The sequence below is a fragment of the Cibotium barometz genome, chromosome 3 (genome assembly GCF_041138505.1).
Source record: "Cibotium barometz isolate CiBa-2024 chromosome 3, ASM4113850v1, whole genome shotgun sequence".
NCBI lineage: Eukaryota > Viridiplantae > Streptophyta > Polypodiopsida > Cyatheales > Cibotiaceae > Cibotium > Cibotium barometz.
Genome location: NC_141048.1, coordinates 46,500,396 through 46,512,462, shown reverse-complemented (window position 1 = coordinate 46,512,462; position 12,067 = coordinate 46,500,396). Strand labels below are relative to the sequence as shown.

Here is a 12,067-nt window from a genome sequence, read left to right as displayed (position 1 = left end):
GTGAATCAAAAGATGAAGCATCCATAGCTTCATTACCAGACCCCAAAGAGGAGGAAAATTGGATGCACTTGCTAGCCAATGATGGATGTATGTCCGACACTGATGGGAACATAGTTTTGTGATGGGAACATAGTTTTGTGATGAGAATGGTAGAGACATAATTTCAATTAAGATTGTAACCCCAATGCTTCCAAAAATAGAGACACTAACTCTGCCAAGGAAGGAGGAATCAAAAATAGGGAAAAAGTATTCCAAAGAGTTAAAGACGGTACCAGTTAGGGGCTTAAGTACAAGTTTTGTGTCAAGCAGCTCAAACACAGTGAAGAGGATGAAGGGGAAGTGTCGCTAGAATACTAGGCCCTTCTCAAAGAATTCCTCAAAAAGAGAGAAGCTCTACTCAAAAGAGCTAGAAAATACCTTACACTCTCATTGGTTTTCCTGTCTTTTAAAAATTGAGTGGTTGAGATATCTCATGTGTGTAGCTGTATTCTCCTTATTTAATTCTTAAATGGCAATTTACGAAACTTTGCTATACAAAGCTACCACCGTGATCCTTTTCAACAAGTTTTCATATTTTGAAAACTAATCCATGTATTACAATTTATTATGTATGTCTAGAGTGTGATACATATAAAAATAATGGCGAGATGTTGCATACTTATGAAGGGTCTAACCTTTATTACTGTTTGATACAGAGGACAAGCACAAGAGTACTCTTGGCATGGGTATAGGATGCTGGTGGAATCCAATCCTAAAGGTCAAGGGACATGTCTAATAGCAACAAAAGGGAGAAGATCTTGGAGGGATGTCCTTCCATACTATAGATTTTATATAGAGAGATCCTTGTTTACTATCATCAAAGAGTTTGGTTAACTTTCATGTTGGTCACAGCTTGTATATTTGAGGGGTTGAACTGTAGGAGTTTGTGTTATACTTAGTTTTATTTCTATAAATTAATATAATGTGAGTGTGTTGATTTCTAAAAAAACAAGAGTCCCTTGTTACACATGGACAAAAAACAAGGACTACTATTCCAAGCAACTATTTTACACTAAAGATTAATGATGAGTGTGTTGATTTCTAAAAACAAGAGCCCCTTATCCACATGACAAAACCGAGGACTACCATTCCAAGCAGTATTCTACTTTGGAGCAAGTAGACTAATTTATAAGCAACTAATACATGTGAACATGCACAAACACACAAACTCTCTCTCTCTCTCTCTCTCTCTCTCTCTCTCTCTCTCTCTCTCTCTCTCTCTCTCTCTCTCTCTCTCTCTCTCTCTCTCTCTCTCTCTCTCTCTCTCTCTCTCTCTCGCAAGTAGACTACTTTATAAGAAACTACTAATGCACGCACACACACACATACACGCACACATGCACACCCACCCACACACACATACACACACACACGTGCACGCGCATATGCACACACCCACACACACAGACACATACACATGCATGCACGCATGCACGCGCGCGCGCGCGCGCACACACACACACACACACACACACACACACACGAATGATCACTAGCTTCCCATTTTTTCAAATGAGGTGTGAACTAGAAAGGCAAGTGGGCAAGGGGAATTTCAATGGAAATGCTAGATTCTACATCCATAGAAATGGGTGAGGAAGATATTTCATTTTTTTTGGGTGCTAGCTGAAAAGGTCATTGTCCCAACAAGTGTGTAAACCCCCTAAATTTCAGTTTTAACTCCCATAGCCTACTTTGGAAACCAAAAAACTTATCTTCACAAGCTTGACTTCTATGCACAACGGGCACTTCTAGCATGTACATCTTATGAAAGCTCCTTTTGGGAAGCTTGTCCCCTATGTAGCTTCTTGCAAAAACTTATCCTTACAAGCTTGACTTCTGTGCATAGTGGGAACTTCTCACACTCTATGTTTTATGGAAAACTTGGGTTGTTGTAGTCCCTTATGGGAAGTTGAATCCCCTATGTAGCTTGCAAAAAATTGTCCTCACAAACTTGAATCTCCTATGTAGCTTGCAAAAAATTCTCCTCAAAAGCTTGACAATGGCACTTCTCAAACTCTATGTTTTATGGATAACTTGGGTTGTTATAGTCCCTTGCATAGTTATATCCTTCTCACAACTGCCTTATACTTGTAACTAAACTAGCTATCGAGGGTTCTTACTAGGCTTGGCACTCTACTACATTGATGTGGCCAATGTAAGCAAACAAGCCCCTTGTTATCTTTAAAATATTGACCAATCATTGAAATAAATAATTCTCATCCTCAACCTTATTTTGACTTTCCATTCATTGTTATAAATTTTCCAAGAAAAGTTTACTTTCTTTAGAAGAATTATTTTTACAAGGATATAACAACTAGGTTGTAGTATAAAGGATGCATAAACAACAACCTTGATTTCTACTGGTGAATATAGATGAGGTGAATATAAAGCATGTATAACCAACAACCTTGGTTTTTGCTACAAATGAGTTGCTTCCTGTGGTGGGTGATGATCCACTATTCTCAAATTTAATACAAGTTTCATGAAAAAATATATTGTTTGTATACATAATATTATAACACCTTTTTTCAGTTGAGATTTTTAAAAGAAGCATGTTATGTAATAGGCATATTTTCAATGTCATGTTTGAGCTAGAACGTCACACCTTTTATGGTGTCTCTACCCTTGTTGAGGCATATAATGGTTTTATGGGCTAGTGAAGCTTAGAGGTCAAAGAGATCCTGGATGGAAAGAGCAAGGTAAGAATCCCATGGTGGGATTGTTACCTATTTCACTATTTTCTTAAATAGGAGAGCTGTTGTAAAAGTAGAAATAGGCATTGCTAGATCTAACTCCCAAGTATTCTTATTTTTCTCACCAAGAAGTTTGCTACACTTCCCTGCAAACAACTCACCTCTCTCACTCTCTATACTATCTCACATAGAGCATAGAAAGACACATGTATAAGAAGCAACAAGCATCTCTCTCTCTCTCTCTCTCTCTCTCTCTCTCCTACACACACAAGAGCAAGAGCAAGAGCAACAAGGAGAAGGTAAGAGCTCATGTAGCACAAAGGGGGATTGTGTGATTGTATTAACTTATATACAACTTTCCCTTTTATCATAATATTTACAATGTTTATAGTGCCTTTTCATGACACTTATTGTGCTACTCCCATCTGTAGTAGAGGGTGCCCTTTTTAAGCCTAAAATGAGGTTAACATATCCTCCTACTTGATGCAAGTTCCTTCCTCAAAACTTTTTCAAGGCTTGAATACCATGTTGCCAAGCTTGAATCTATAATAATTTCTCCGTGATTGTAGCTTGCAGAGTGTTCTCTTGAAATATGGATGGGGTGTCTGGAAGTATGTGTCTATCATGTCTTTATAGGTAATGTGCATGCATCTAGGTAAGCATCTAAGACAATAATAATAATATAATATTTCTTGCTCTTCTAGACCTCTGTTCACATCAAAGCATAATACTTTCTTGTCAAAAATGTCTATGGCTTCCTTCCTTTGGTCGAGTGTAGTACCACGATCAGCTTTATGAATCTACATGATACGATGATTACTAAATCAGGTATTCTATGCCAAGCTCATATTCACAAGAGAAGAACTTGCCTAGGTGACTCTCGATGTTGTCGAAGAGAATTGGATCAAACAATCATGGGAAATTATAACATGCATGAGAATAGTTTTGTTGCTTAGTTGTAAATTCTGCTAGGATAAGAGCTTGAGTAGGATCAAGGGTAGGTTTTCCTAATGAGACCCAAGTCTCATATGACATTAGGTTTCTTCTTGCTCCTATATCCAATAGAGCAAGTTTGGTTGTTTTTTGTGTGTTTATAGGGAAGTATAAGCATAGCCTTGTGGGTTTTAACTCTTCCTCCTCATGTGATCATTATGCACTTTAGCCATGTGGTCAAGTATAATACCCCTCCTTTGCTTTTATTTTTTTGGCCGAGCTTTAACTTCCCGCCATTGAGCTCGTCTCATCATCTCAACTTGCTATTTTTTCCTTTCCTTAGCCGTGTAGATGGCTTGAAGTTGTTCACAAGACAACGGCCCATACTACTTCTTTATAAGTTTACTCCCATTGAGGAATCCTTCCATATGGACTCCATCAAGAGTCTTTAGGCATGCTACCTTTGCCGCCGTGAGTTCATAGATCCTAAAAGGGCCCATCCCTCTCAACTTAAATTTCCTTTTGTTTTTCTTGAGGTTATAAAGTAAAGCCAAGCCCCCTTCCTTGAACCTCTTAGTTTGATGGTAGCATCAAACCATCTTTTTCTTCTTTTTTTTCTCGGCATACATACCCACCACAGAGTGTAGCCTCGCTTTATCAAGTTTCTCAAGCTCTACGAGTCATTCTTAGACAACTTGTTACCCATCCAATCTATTTTATTAGCTACCCTCAAAGTTGGGATCATGAATTCTATTAGGATTATAGTGCATCAAGTCAATTTGAAGACTAGTCTACGAGGACTATAGCATCACAAATTCTACTGGGAGTATAGCATCATGAATTGTACTAGGAGTATAGCATGAAGTCCGAAGATTTGGTTATATGGAGTAGTCCCAGTAAAGGCCGTTCTATAAGACCATAAAGTGGATGAGAACTTTTTCTCCTAATCTATCATCGATGCTTCAACTGTTTTTTCAAGCATATTGTATAGGACCTTGTTAATGCTCTCAACGTGTATAGGACCTTGTTAATGCTCTCAACGTGTCTGTTTATTTATGGATAGTACAGGGAAGAATTGCGATACATTACCATCAATTCTTCTAAGAGAAACTCCACCACATCACTTAAGAATTGGTCCCTTGGTTGCTAATTAACTCCAGAGGACATCACAATCTAGCGATGTGATCATAAATTAACTTGGTGGTGGTCGTTCTTGCATCCGGTTTACTATATGGCCTTAGCCTTAGCCCACTTGGTCACATAATTGGTAGTCACAATGATGTATCATGTTTGTGTGCTAGGCTAATAGGTCCTACTGCGAAGTCATTGCCCCATTCGGTGAAAGGTCTTATGGACATGATTGGTTGTAAATGCATTCTATCCCTTTGTTGGGGAATGGTGAAGCACTGCCACCCATCAAAATATTTGACATATTTCATTGTATCACCAAAGAGTTTTGGCCACCATAGTCTTGCGTATAGGACTTTCCTTGTTGTGATGTCTCCTCCAAAGTTCACTCCAGGAACTCATGCATGAGCTTGTTCTAGAATATCAGCATACTCGTCCTCACATATGCAATCATAAGACATTATCTTTCCCTCTTCTATATTGTTGTTTGTTGGAAATGAGCGTGTATAGGGCTGTCGCCTTCATTAAAACTGGCATTTCCTTCTTAGGAACATAGTCTCCATTGCTTAAATACCCAACAATCTCATGGCACTAAGCTTATTTCAAATAAGGATGCCTTTGGAAGATTGTCCTTGACCTCTATTAGTCCCTCCCCATTGGAAACTCTAGACAGGGCTATCGCCTTCATTAAAACTGGCATTTCCTTCTTAGGAACATAGTCTCCATTGCTTAAATACCCAACAATCTCATGGCACTAAGCTTATTTCAAATAAGGATGCCTTTGGAAGATTGTCCTTGACCTCTATTAGTCCCTCCCCATTGGAAACTCTAGACATGTGATGATCAGCTCTAACATGCAACGTTTCTTTGCAAATTGACATCGTAAAATCAAACTCAAGAAGAAGTAATAACCACTAAGTAATTCTGTTATGGAAATGAGAATTGTGGAATTATTTGATATTTTATGTGATATTTATGGTATGCTCATTTGCCACATGGTCGTGACTAGCTACGCGCGAGAGCATGGAGCAGTGGTCGCATCGTGTTGGGCAAATAAGCGAGATTTAATGTGTCTTGTGTTTTTGGTGAGCAGATCAGTGCACGAAGTAGCGTGCGTGCGATGGATTTTGGCCGATGCGCGGTCGTCGTATTTTGATGTGCAACGATGGTCGCCCGCCCATAGTTTCATTTAATTAAATTGCTACAATTTTAATATAAATAGACAATCTTGGGGACCAAGTTACTTTTTGATATTAATGACCCAATGTGGAATATATCAAGCTATATTTGTGAGCACTTTTTTTTTGCTAATACATAAATGGGTACATGAGGAAGCATGCTCACTCTTGCATGGGAGGAGATTGAACCCACTCTTTTTTTGTTGCGCATAGTTGCTATATTTATCTCCTTCTTGTTTATTTGAAAGCTTGAAGCGGTATTGGTATGAGAGCACAGGCACATTCCTCCGAATTTGTGAAAGCTGTCTATTTTTAGCATAAAATTGGGTGGTTTCTCTCTCTTCCTCGAAATTTGTGGAAGCCGTCTATTTTCAGCATATAGCATAGAATTGGGTGAGCTATAATAATAGACGTGCCACCAGTAACGCATCTGTAGCAATACGCAACATCTGCTAGCGCCGTTTTCTGCGACACAGTTGTGTCCGTCAGAGAACAGCTGCCCACGTGAGAGATCAGAACCTAAGTTCCCGTCATTAAAGGAGGGCCTTGAAATCTTTGGGTAATCACGACGAACGAGTGCAGCACCCCACCGTCCACGTCATCGATGGCAACGATACGTCGCAACAGAGCCGCTACATAGCATGCATGGACTGCAGCAAGGCCAAGCCAACGCACGTGCAGCAAGTCCAAGGCAACATAGGACGGGCGGGCATGGGAGACAGCGCGCGCAGCCCTCAAGGAGAGATACAGCAACGCAATCAACAACGAGTGCATCCACGCGCCACATCACACACGATAGCAACGTGAGGACGGCCAAAGACGAGGTCTTTCTCTCTCTCGTCGTCTGCAAAAGTAATATAACCGATGATGACCAAGATTTTATATATATATATATATATATATATATATATATATTCTTTTTCTTTTTTAAAAAATGTCCAGCGAAGCATAAATATCTCTCTCTCTTTTTGGCGGAGGAAGCATATCTCTCTCTCTTTCTCTTTCGTATTGGTAGAAGGAGAGAAAGAGACAAGCAAGAGAAGTTGTAGAAGGGAGCTTTTTCTCTATTCCATGGAGTTTACCTCGCGGGGACACCCCTTTATCCTCCTAATCGTGATATCGGTAATACCAATCAAGTTCTCAATTTTGAAGAGGATAATTCACAAGCTTAATTCATCTCTGCTTGGGTAGCTTCCACTCTCACCTTTCAAATTTCTTTACTTCATCATGTCATCATCAAGCGATAACTCGTTTTGCAACACAACTCCGACATGGATACTCTTTTGCCTGATGCTACTCTTGAACAACAAATTTATTTGTTGCAACAACAACTTCAAGATACACAACGCCAATTACAAGACCACGACAAATGACTGCGGGATTCGGGTGTTGAGGATGACCGAATTGCTAAAATTTTACGAGCCGCATTCGACGCTCAACAAACCTGCAAAGAATAAAAGATAAGTCGTTGCTCCTTAACTTTTTCTCACTTTGATGGTCGCAAAGATGGAAAATTTGTTTTATCATGGTTGAGTCAATTTGATGACTACTTTGTCGAAGAAAATTTTTTTGAGCATGGCAAAATTAAGTGCCCCACTAACCACATGAATGATAAAGCTGCTTTATGGTGGAATGTGCTCCGCCCATAGCATTGATCGCCCTACCACTTGGGCCTCATTCCAAGAGAAGGTCAAAGAATCACTTACCACCTCAGTTTCATCTTCACGCGCATCGCACATGGTCAAATTTCTCATGGATTAAAGGTGAAAACGTGAGTCAATATATTGAACGTTTTTGGCAACGCCTCTTACTCCTTCGTATGCTCGAAGATGTGCTTGAAGATTCACTTCAACACAAATACGAAGATGGTCTTCAACGTGGTATACAAGAAAAAATTAATACTTTGAAGCCCTCTTCACTCTATGAAGCAATTTCTTTCACTCACGACGCGGAGAAAGAGTTTCAATCTATTGAATAGATGGTTCTCTCTTCTCAAAAGGCTACTCAAGTCCGCCAATCACAAGTAGCAACTCAAATCGACAATCGTCTTGGGTAACAAATAATCGTAACTTTCGTAAACTATTTGTTACTCCACGCACTAACACTTTTAACAACACTCGTGCATCCACTTTTCCAAATAAAAATGTATCTAATGTGACTAACTCCAAGCCAAATGATGTAAATTCAAAGCCCTAGGTTAGCCACAATAGCGTGCATGTACCACGTGCTGATTTGCAGCACAAATATCCCATCTTTTGTTATAAGTGCCATAAATCGGGCCATAAATAATCTCAATGCCTTGCTAAGCTTCCAAAGGACAATCCTTCATCGGCATGAAGTGGATAGCGTTATTGATGATCTCGACTTCGCTCCAGATTGGACTGAAGATGATCTCGACTTCACTCCAGATTGGACTGAAGATGCTCTTCAATTCGAGGTGAACAACACTGAATCTATTAATCCAGGTATGCCTCCCTCGATACATGCTTTATTGCGAATGAAAGGTCATATAAATGGTTCTGAAGTATGTGTTTTACACGATGATGGTAGTTCACATGACTTCATCTCTGAAAGACTTGTCAGGAAACTCCAACTTGAAACTTCTCCTTCCTACTTGTAAAGTTAAATCTGCTTTTCAAGGAACTAGAGAAAAAGTTGAAATAAAAGATCTCGAAATTTCTATTGGTCCTTATAGGGAAAAACAAAATTTTCTTATTGCACCTCGGTATGCCATTTAGACACCAACATAATCCACAGATTAATTATCATACACACACGATGTCTTTCAATTTCAATAATCAATCTCCCTCTTTATCTAGTCACTCTTCTCTAGAAATGTTTCCACTCATCTCTCACACACAATCACGTCGCGCATTGAGGAAACATGAGAAAGCGTACATGATTTATGTTAATGAAGTGGAAACGAAAGAATCTTCTCAAGTTTCACCACAACAACAAAAATTTCTTTCTTCATTTAATAATTGTTTTGTGGATGATTATCCTCTCCATCTACCTCCTTCTCGTGGTGACTTAGACCATAAGGTAGAACTTCTTTGAGGCATTCAACCGCCTCACAAAACACCATATAGACATAGCCCTTTGCACCAACAAGAAGTGCAATGTCAAGTAGTTGAATTGCTTGACAAAGGTCTCATTCGCCCCCCCGTTTGGTGCGCCTGTCTTGCTTGTGCGGAAGAAAAAGAATAAAACTTTTAGGATGTGCATAGAGTATAGAGCACTAAATAAAGTGACTATTAAGAATCGCTACCCAATCCCTAGAATTGATGACTTATTAGATAAATTGAAAGGTACAAGTGTATTCAGTAAAATTGACTTAAAGTCTGGGTATCATCAAATCCGTATGGATCCTGTTGATATCTTCAAGACTGCTTTCCATACACAATCAGGACATTATGAGTTCGTTGTCATGCCCTTTGGTCTCACTAATGCTCCTGCCACATTTGCACGCATGATAAACAAATTTTTTATAGATTTTTAAAACTTTGTGATTGTTTTCTTTGATGATATTCTTGTTTACAGTCACTCTGAAAAAGAACACAAGGATCACTTAAGTATTGTCTTTGATTTGTTAAGGAAAAATCAATTATATGCTAACCTTGACAAATGTTCTTTCTTTCAAACTGAGATGAAATATCTAGGCCATATAGTATCGGTCGATGGTATTTGAGTAGACCCTAAGAAAGTCCAAACTATTCAAGACTGGCCTACTCCTAAAAACTCCCATGAAGTTAGATCTTTTCTAGGTCTAGCAATTTTTACCGCAAGTTTGTAAAAAATTTCTCGCTCATTGCTCTCCTATTGATCCTCTTGCTTCGTAAGAAGCTAGTTTTTCGATGGGGTGACAGTCAGCGGAAATCCTTCAAAACTTTGAAGTACTTATTGACCCATGCACTTGTTCTACAATAACCTGACTTTGATCGTCCTTTCTTTTTAGTTGTCACACAGATGCTAGTGAATCTGGCATAGGCGCAATCTTCATGCAAGATGACCATCCTATAGCTTATGAGAGCTGCAAGCTCAAACCCAATGAAGCTAAGTATAGTACCTATGACAAGGAACTTTTGGCTATTGTCCATGCCCAAAAAATATGGAAGCATTATCTTATGGGATCTGAGGTACTCATAAAGACGGTCAACAGGCTATTAAGCACTTGTTGACCCAATCTTTAATATCGGATCGCCATATTCAATGGGCTTCTTTTATCCAAAATTTTCACCCTATGATCCAATATCAACCAGGCTGCGTTAACGTAGTTGCAGATGCTCTTAGTCGCAGACCTTTTGATGATAACCAAAGTTCTGTATGAACTTAAACATGCTTATTTGAATAATGTGTCTGATATTCAAGTACAATCTTTTAATGCCATGATTGACTCATGCTAATGATCTTGATTTTTCACTTGCATCATGGAATGCCATACATGCTATCAATTCTTTGTAACTAAATGATTATTCTTATGCAAATGGATTTTTGTTCTTTCAAAAGAGACTTTGCATCACTGCACCATTTAGAGAACTAGCAATAACTGAGATGCATGTTCTTGCATATATGGGACATAGAGGAATTCAATCCACATTAGCTGCATGTAAAGAATATTTCTTTTGGTCTGACATGAAACATGACATTGCAAACTTTGTGTCTGAATGTATTGTTTGTCAAAGAATTAAATGCCATCATGGTAAATCTTTTGGTCTTTTAATGTCCATACCTATTCCCAAAGGTCCATGGGAAGAGATTTCAATGGATTTTATTACTGGCTTGCCGACTACCTTCTCTCATAATAATGACATGATATGGACCATAGTTGATAGATTTAGCAAGCAAGCATACTTTATACCTTGCAAGAAGACCTTGTACCTTGCTTGTCGACTACCTTCTCTCATAATAATGACATGATATGGACCATAGTTGATAGATTTAGCAAACATACTTTATACCTTGCAAGAAGACCTTGTTTGCCCCTCAAGCTGCTAAGCTATTCATTAAGACTATCTTTCCTCACCATGGCTTTCCCAAAGTCATTCTCTCTGACCGAGATGGCCGCTTTTACAATCATTTTTGGGTTGCTTTATTCAAGAACTTAGGTTCTAAAATGGACTTTACATCCGCTTTCCATCCAGAAAGCAATGGCCAGATTGAAGCTACCAACAACACTATTATAGATCTTCTTAGATCCTACACTATTGACCGACCCTCTAATTGGGATCAACATTTGCCTTTACTTCAATTTGCTTATAACAATACCCCCCATTCGGCTACAGGTTGAGCTCCCTTTGAAATTGTCTATGGCAAGAAACTTCCCATTCCTGTCTCTACCATAATTAGTGATGTTCCAGCTGCTGCTGACACTTTAGCTTATGACCATGCCACTATTTTAGCTGAAGTCATTGAATCTATTAAACGAGCACAATTGAAATACACCGCTCAAGCCAATAAGAAACGATAACCAATGAAATTCAAAGAAAATAATCTAGCTTGGCTTTGCATAGAGAAAAGATGCTTCAAGGAGATTGCCAAGCATCCTAAGATCAAGTTGGCTCCTAGATTTTATGGACCGTTCACGATTATCCAACAAATAAATGAAAATGCATTCCGCTTGGGCATTGCCACTCACTGGAAGATACATAACTCATTCCACATTGGTTTATTAAGACCCTTTAAAAGCCCCACTCTTGTTAACCCTGTTATTGGTGATCCACCTCTCCTCAAGGATGACTCTGAACAAACAACCACCCATACTATTGGCACTATATATCATCGTTACTTGGTGAACTATAAGAATCATTCTATTGAGGAATCACAGTGGATTCTTGAACATCGCTTACCCTGCACTAACGATACTTGATTCTAGCATACCACTCACATTTACATTGATTCTTTTATGGACACCGATTCACCGATTGAGGCAGTGTCATAGTTTCTCATATTTTGGTGGCGGTTCGTCGACTGAGGCAACACATTCATTTAGTGTTGATTCGCCGACTGAGGCAGCACATTCATTTAGTGCCGATTCGCCCCGTCGACTGAGGCAACACGTTGATTTAGTGCCAATTTGCCGACTAAGGCATCACATTC

General features: G+C 39.0%; 1 pseudogene; it reads left to right on the top strand.

Annotated features, from left to right (window-relative positions):
* Positions 1-7,242: 7,242 nt before the first annotated feature.
* LOC147640142 (uncharacterized) lies at positions 7,243-7,949 on the top strand (annotated as a pseudogene).
* Positions 7,950-12,067: the final 4,118 nt, after the last annotated feature.